This window comes from Anolis carolinensis, chromosome 4 (assembly GCF_035594765.1).
Source record: "Anolis carolinensis isolate JA03-04 chromosome 4, rAnoCar3.1.pri, whole genome shotgun sequence".
Taxonomy (NCBI): Eukaryota; Metazoa; Chordata; class Lepidosauria; order Squamata; family Dactyloidae; genus Anolis; species Anolis carolinensis.
This window is the reverse complement of record NC_085844.1, coordinates 228,016,392-228,024,234: the sequence shown is the minus strand read 5'-3', so window position 1 is coordinate 228,024,234 and position 7,843 is coordinate 228,016,392. Positions and strand designations below refer to the sequence as shown.

The 7,843-nt window shown below is 40.0% G+C and overlaps 1 long non-coding RNA gene across 1 annotated transcript; it reads right to left on the bottom strand.

Annotated features, from left to right (window-relative positions):
- Nucleotides 1–4,649: 4,649 nt before the first annotated feature.
- Nucleotides 4,650–6,587, bottom strand: LOC134298497 (uncharacterized). Its single transcript, XR_010005605.1, has 2 exons — nt 6,549–6,587; nt 4,650–4,742 (listed from the first exon to the last, which is right to left on the bottom strand). It is a non-coding gene; the product is annotated as an uncharacterized LOC134298497 (long non-coding RNA).
- Between the last annotated feature and the right edge of the window lie 1,256 nt (nt 6,588–7,843).

The window sequence follows — 7,843 nt, the reverse complement described above, 5'->3', positions numbered from 1 at the left end:
CGAAACAACAGGAAGACCGAGAAATTTACCTATAAGAAGGGAAATTCACTCCTGAAAGGGTTATCATGGGGAAAAGGTGTCTCCACTAAAGCTTTATCACCAATCCTTGTTTCCACAACAAGCCACATTTTTCAAAATCCAATTATCACAGGGACAGAAAGTGAGGTGAAATCTTCTGAACAGGGGCACAGACTAGCAAAACAAACACCAAAGGGATGTTTAACCTTCCCTATGCTATCCAAAGCTATATATATACGGGTGGTGGGGGTGGAGTTACACTTTTAAAAGTACCTGTTCCCACTTACAAATTCAACTTGTACATTGTGTTCATTTAGACACACACACATCCCTTGTGACATCCACACTGATCTCCTTAGCCTAGCACTCTGGAGAAAATCACTTGACTAACTGAACCTAGGGCTTTTGAGTCCTCCAGCCTTTGCTAATCCATCCTACTTGTTATAGAGTACAAGGACTTAGTTGTTTTGTATACTTTTGGAAAACCTTTCTTGTAAATTGAGTGCCTCCAAGTCATTTCCAACTTATGGCAACCCTATGACAAAGCTTTCATGGGGTTTTCTTGGCAAGATTTATTCAGAGGATGTTTGCCTTTGCCTTCCTCTGAGACTGAGATAGTGTTACTTCCCCAGCATCACACAACAGGTTTCCATGGCTGAGTGGGGAGTCAAATCCTGGTCTCCAGAGATGTAGTTTCAAAGAACTACAATACCTTGGCTCTTATGCCTTAAGGCACAGTATGATCCAGGAAGGGAGATCAATAAACTAGGCAAATTCAAGCATGTACTAAGACTTAGCAGATATATAGGTATATCCAGGATGATTTATAATTCAGTTTATCTAAATCACCAGGCAGGACAATTCATGTCTGAACAGTTAGGCTCGTGTCTATGGAATGTCATCAAACAATAATTCCATTATTAGAAATGGAAGTAATCTGATTAATAAAGGCATAAACTTGGCAGAAAATTATATTTAGTTGAGTTTTCTGTATTTTCTTTGATTTCTATCATACATTTTTATCTAGACACACCCTCATAAAATGGCTTACCTAATACATTGTCTTAACCTTAGAGCTGCTTCGGTCTTGGAAATGGCATTGTTGTGGGATAATTTATTAGCATGTCAGTTCTATCTGGAGCCACTGCCAGCCCCGATTCAATATGATGGTTTTAAAAGACTTTGGTGCTTTGGAGTCTGATTACCTGAAGGAACATCTTCTTTATTTAGCAGCCAGATTGCTATGGGTGTGCCAAATGAAGCTTTCCAGATGTTGTTGGACTGCAATTCCCATGAAACCATGCCAATGTAGGCAATTGTAAGGAATCTGGGAGTTAAACTCCAACAAGATCCGGAGCCCACCTGCATCCCTTCCTCAAATGTACCAGTCAAATGAGGTGAGGTGAGTGACTTCAGGGACTTTTTTGAGCTTAGATCACTTCTGTGGAATACCTCAATCCCCAAGAAATTTTCTTCATCCTTTCCTTACAGGCAGTAGGAAAAAGCCTCTTTTAAAAGTCAGGTCTTTTAGGTTTTGATTTTACCAGGTCTTTTGGTGCTTTTAGATGTTAGGGCTATTTTACCTCTGTTGCTGTTTTTGTTGTTAACTTGGATTTGATTATGTGCTGCTGATAGTTTTATCTTATCTGATTTAGGATTTTCTTGCTTTGATTTAATACTATTTTGATAGTTATTTTTAAGCTGTTCACCACCCATAAAATTTTTGTTATGTCAGTGAGTTTAAAAATGAAATACATAAATATAATTTTTAAAAAACAACAAAATCATTCCTTCAGGACTATGCATCTTTTGGTGGTCCAAGCTACCAAGGCAGGGGTAATGGCTGTGTTTCTGCCAGATTTACAGCAGAACCAAGAATTTCAGACCATCCAATGTAATTTATTCCTAAGTAAGCGCAGTAAACAGAATACACATCTGGAAGTAGATTGTGTGTATAGTATGACAGTGTTAAGCTGTTAACATTGTTGTTATTGCTACTTCTTTGTGTTGTTCTTGGTTGACTGGATGGGGTGGGGAAAAGTGTTTCTGTGATTTTCAGCTGTATGTACAAATAGATTTTGGTTGGGCATGGAGTGATATGTACCTTGATTTGGATAAGTTGCAGAGAAGGGACTATGATGTTATTTGTTGTTTTACTCTAAACAGCACTAGTCTATATAAAGCCAGAAAAGTAGATTCTCCTATTTTGCATACTTACATGGAATTGCAGACCATAAAAAAGGAGGACAGAGGTTGACAGCGTGGTGGTGGTGCAAGCATTTCCAGTACCCTGCCAGGGACTTCCCAGCTCAGGATTCAACCCAACCAGCCATGTTGGCCACGGAAGGTGGGAGGTTTAGCTGTGCCTGGCTGCCGGAATAAGCAATTATACATGAATGGAGGGAGGTGGCTGTACAATAAGGTATTGGATACCTCCTCATGCAAGTTTAGGAAATAGTACATTGGCTAGCGCAGTCCCTGATAGTGTTACCATAATGCATCAAAAGTAACTTAAACAAAAAGTCTTGGGATAGTGTGATGTCTCATGGGCCATGTAGTCCCGTTCCCAGTACTATTGTGGCAGATGAAGAGGAAAACTTTGGTTTCCCACCGTTTCAGCCAGAATTGGAGCCCTTGCACCTGCAGGATGTTTGCCCTCCAGAAGCCAGCCAAACAAGCCTTGGGCAGAATTCTCCCCCGTTCTCTCGTAAGGATAATTATAATCGAGATAGAGGCGCTAGGGAGGCGAATCGCCGAAGCGCCAGAATCGCTGCCAGACAATTAGCTGATTAAGCCTGTTTCCCATGGGAAATCTTAAGGAGTCATGCATCTGGACATAGTATGGGTTTCACTTCTTGTTCCCCAGGGAAAGTGTTCCTTGGCGGGAAAACAAGACCCTATATAGGTGTTTACCCGCAAGGAGATCCTTGCGGAGTCAATTCATCAGCTTCAGGAGTGAGATCGTGTGTGGACTACGTTACTCCAGTTCCTTGTTTCCAGGACCTTGCCACGGACCTTGTTCTAGTTCCAAGCCTGCCTTGTTCCCCGGACCTCGCCACGGACCTCGCCACGGACCCTGTTCTTGCTTATTGCTTCTTGTTGCCTCGTATCAAGCCTTGTTTTGCCAAGAATCTAGTTTGTTTCCAGCCTTGTTGTCAAGTTCTATGGACTAAAGGACCTTGTCATTTCCCCACACTTTGCAAGGCAAAGTGTGTGTTTCGGTTATTGGATTATAACTTTGGACTCTAATATCATATATTGGACATTAATTTCCTGGACTATATTTGACCTTCCCTGAAAGGTCTACTTCTGAACTATATTCTTCACCTGTTTTTATTGACTTTATATATTCCTTTAATAAAGATATTAGATAGAATCTGGCCTCTGCGCATGGTTATTGGTGCTCTGTAGCCTGGGTCCTGACAGATAGCCAAGGTATATCTTGCACAGTTGTACCAGTTTGACCACATTTTAATTTATAAGGTTTCATCTTATGGGATTTACAGTTTGGTAAAGGTCTTGGAATGCCTTGCTGTAGTTCAGTGGAATGTACCATAGCCTTTCCAGCAGACAGTTCTAAGTGCCTCACCAAACTACAAACCTCGGGATTCTGTAAGACATAACCATGACAGTTAAAGTGAGAGGAGGCTGATGTAACACACCCCAAGAGCTGGCAAATCTTTTAATGCTAGGCAAGAAGAGGCTGGTCCTAAACTGCCAAATAATGTAACTTTAACTCATTATGTGGTCAGTGTAAAACCATATAATGCAGTTTGAACTATGTTTTATGGTTCTACGCTGATGTACACTGATCTTATAATACAAGCCAGAACAAGCCAGTCTTTTGTCTGCTCAGATAACTAGCTTTCGTGTTGTTATAGGAAGGTTTGTGATAATAGCAGGATACTAATTTTAATCATTTTATCCCAGTCATATGTATTAATTGTCTGACTGCTGTTTTGGGATAATAATATCTTGCTTAATAAGATACTGCTTAATATAATATGGTATTAATATATAGCTGCATATAAAGGGTTTCCTGACTCCTGTTAATGTTTTTATTAGCTGAATTCATTGGAATGAAACTGCATGATTAGCAAATGCTTTGTTGTAGAGACCGTGCATGGGAACTAGGGTTTGATATGTTTGCTTGGTTTGCACATGTGCCTGAGAGCCAATGTGACGTGTTTCCACAGGAACCTAAGTGCAGTGACAATGTTCATAATATGCGAGATCATTTAAAAGTGCTATTTTAGAGGACAGAAATGTGGCAAAATTTTAATTGGTTAATGAGCTCACTCCCCCCTGCCCATTTCATGTATACCACAAACACCCTTCACAAACATTAGATACAGTTGGTAGCTTGAGCTTTCTCCAGAGGTAGAAAGCTCACCACGGATGCTCCAATGCAATCACTGTCCCACTATCCTTTCCTCTTTTTCACTTGCTTGCTCCTACATTTCTCTCTCACCCCTTTCCTCTTCATTTGCTCACTTAGCCCATCTGCTTGTCTGACTCCTTCTTACCTTCCTCTGCACCTGAACACAGTATGAGTAGCAGTCTGTCTTTTGACTTTGGATAACAAGTGCCAGAAAAGGCAGGTAATAGAAGGGAGAAGTTAAGTCAGCTGAGTCAAGCCAGTCCATTTCTTAGATAGTTCATATCCTTGAAATTCAGTGAAGATGAAGGAAGGCATGGTCATAGAATCTCTGTCATTTCAGAATCTGTCAAGAGAAGAGAGCAATCATGATAACAAAATCTAGAGGTTAGCAAACCAGGATAGGCAAAAGGCCAGGAAGCAAAATAAATCCAAGAGAACTAATTATTGTGCACAACAAAATCTCTCAGCAGCTGCTAAGAGATTTATAGCGCCTTGACCTTGAGCAATCTGGTTAATTGCTCAGGTTTTTTCTCATTTAAGCCTCAGCAAAAGGCCTTGACTCTTTTGATGCTGCTACTCTTCCTGTAAATACTCTGCAAATGATAGCATGGAGAAGAGTGACTCTCTTCAGTGTCCGGTGTCCACACATTCTGGATGAGGTGGGGGCTCATCTTTCTGAAAGTCCTCATCTGCAACTCACTGTTCGGATTCAGGGAGTGAGCTGTCAATTGGCGTGAAAGTGTCACTGGATGCTTTCCCCACAACACAGAGGTTTCCCAAGTTGTGCTGGTTCTAATGGAGCCAGCACACTTCTGCCCCATTTGGGCAACGCTTTCACCCCGATTGGGGTGAATGATGGGGAAAGCGGTGGAGAAACTCATGGGGTGAAACAGCATGGGGAGGGGCTCCCCAATTTGATACGGTCGCATTAGTCTGGACTTTAGAGGAGCTATCCAATGTATGGAACCCTACCCTTCAGATAGGTTCAGTACCCTATTCCAGATAGGTTTAGTACCCTATCTCCCCCCCATCCAAAATATGTGCTTGTGCATGCCATATGTGTGAACGTATATATGCATGTGTGTGTTTACGCAACCACACACACACACACACATATATCAGTTTTGTCCTGCGATATAAGCATATATGGGAATTAGAATCAAAGAATCAGTTTAGATGGAAGGCCATTTATCTTGTGCTAGAAACATTTAATTCCATAGAATCCCTACAACATTTATGCATTCTATGTCTGAATTGCACATGGTTATAGAGAGGCTCTTTTCTGTTCTTAACCACAGAAAATAGCTTTATCTCCTGAAAGAGCCTTTTCTCCTACTTACTTTTTTTTTGCCTCTGTGTTCAGTCTTTTCATTGGGACCAGACCTTTTGTTTCAATAAACATCATATAAGTTTCCTTGAAGCATGTTATTGGGAAAAGGTAGGATATAAATGAACAAAGTAAATAATGTTCATTTATATCCAGTCTTTCCCCCCAATAATAGGACACAATCTAGCTGTCAACAAGTTAAACACAGGGTTGTTGTATGTTTTCCGGGCTGTCTGGCCATGGTCTAGAAGTATTCTCTCCTGACGTTTTGCCCACATCTAGATGTGGGCGAAATGTCAGGAGAGAATACTTCTAGAACATGGCCATACAGCCCAGAAAACATACAACAACCCTGTGATCCCAGCCATGAAAGCCTTCAACGACACAAATTTAAAACAGTATAGACTAAAGTCAGACAAAAACATAATTAAAAAGTGGAAATATAAAACTTACATTAAAAGATAATGTATAAAATAAAAAACAGAAAAATTATTTGAAAGACTATATCCAAGTTACAAAACAGCACAGTATACACCTAAAGCCCATCCCAGTGAGTTTCTGAAAGCCTGTTAGCATAAGAATGTTTTGATTTAGTTTTATCTGCTCGTTTCCTGTTCTAATCTACATATGTGTTTGTTTTAACTTTGTTTTTTAATTTTGTGCTTTCTAATTATGTTAATTATATGTGTATTACTAATTGTTATTTGTAATCTTGGGAATGGAAGGGTAGAATATGAATATTTGTAATAAGAAAATAAACTGCACATAGCTCTTAATGCCAGGTGCTATGAAGAGACAACATGTAAAGCTGTAATCGCTTACCTTCAGTGTTTGTATTTCTCAGAGGCATCTTGCTGGCTGTTATAGGAGGAAAAATATTGGATAAGATTGGGTCTTTGGTTTGCTGCAGTAAGTCCTTAAGCTCCTCTGATGTACAATTTCAGAGGATTTGTAGTTGAAAAAAATCATTTTCCTTTATCCAGAGATCTTAGAATTAAGACCTGGACATTGACCAACTGAGCTGTTACGTACCTAACACAGCAACATTTTTGCAATATAACCTACTGGATTTCATGTGAAAGAAATAGCATTTCTCAACTGGTGCAAGATGTTCAACATCAGTCAGTTTCCACTAGATTTTTTAAAAGTTTAGTACCATATTTACTCGAGTATAATGCGCCACTAAAAGTGCATATCACAAAAAAATAGATTTGCCATTGAATTTAATGCATTCGACAGTACAGGCATAGCCAGCCATCAGAGGCGGTCCAACCATAAGGCGAATTAGGCACTTGCCTGTGGCGCCATCGTCCCAGGAGCGCCATCGTCCTGGGAGGAGGGCACCACTCTCCACCTTCTTCTCTTTTGGGCCTTCCTGTAGCCACACTGGGCCTCCCGGTGCCCGTGCTGGGCAGACCCACCTTTGCACCACGGGAGCCCACCTCCGGGGCCTTCAGAAATTGTGAGGTCTACGAATCTTGTGCCTTAACTTGGATCAAAGATTGGCTATTTCTAAAGAACAAGAAAATCTTAAATCTAGAAGGTTTCGACCTAAAAGCCGACTGGCATTTATATATATGGCACAAAGCAGACAAAAACAATAAGAAAATATTCAGAAACCATATAATAAGAACTTCACTAAACAACATATGGGAGAAATATAAAATAAGAATGTTCACCAAAACTCCAATGTGGCTATCGCCACTAGCAATAATACAGAAGAGTATCCAAAGCAACATAAACTGGCCCACATACAGAGATGTCCTCACAAGTCAAGAAAATGAATACGTACTAAAATCACAAGAAGAAGTATTGAAATCATTCGGTCACTTATCATGGATCCACTACAGGCAAATAAAGGAAGAATATATTAAGGATAAACAAGATGGCTTCATGAAGAAAGATTCAGAATGGGACAAAATTCTAGAGTCTGAAAACAAATTAATTACAAAGATATATAAGAAACTCTTGGAGTGGAATACCGAGGAAGAACAAATTAAGGGAAGCATGGTGCAATGGTCCAAAGACATAGGAAGGCCTATAAGATATGAGGAATGGGAATCAATCTGGAAGAAAAATATAAAACACACATATGCAACCGACTTAAAAGAAAATTA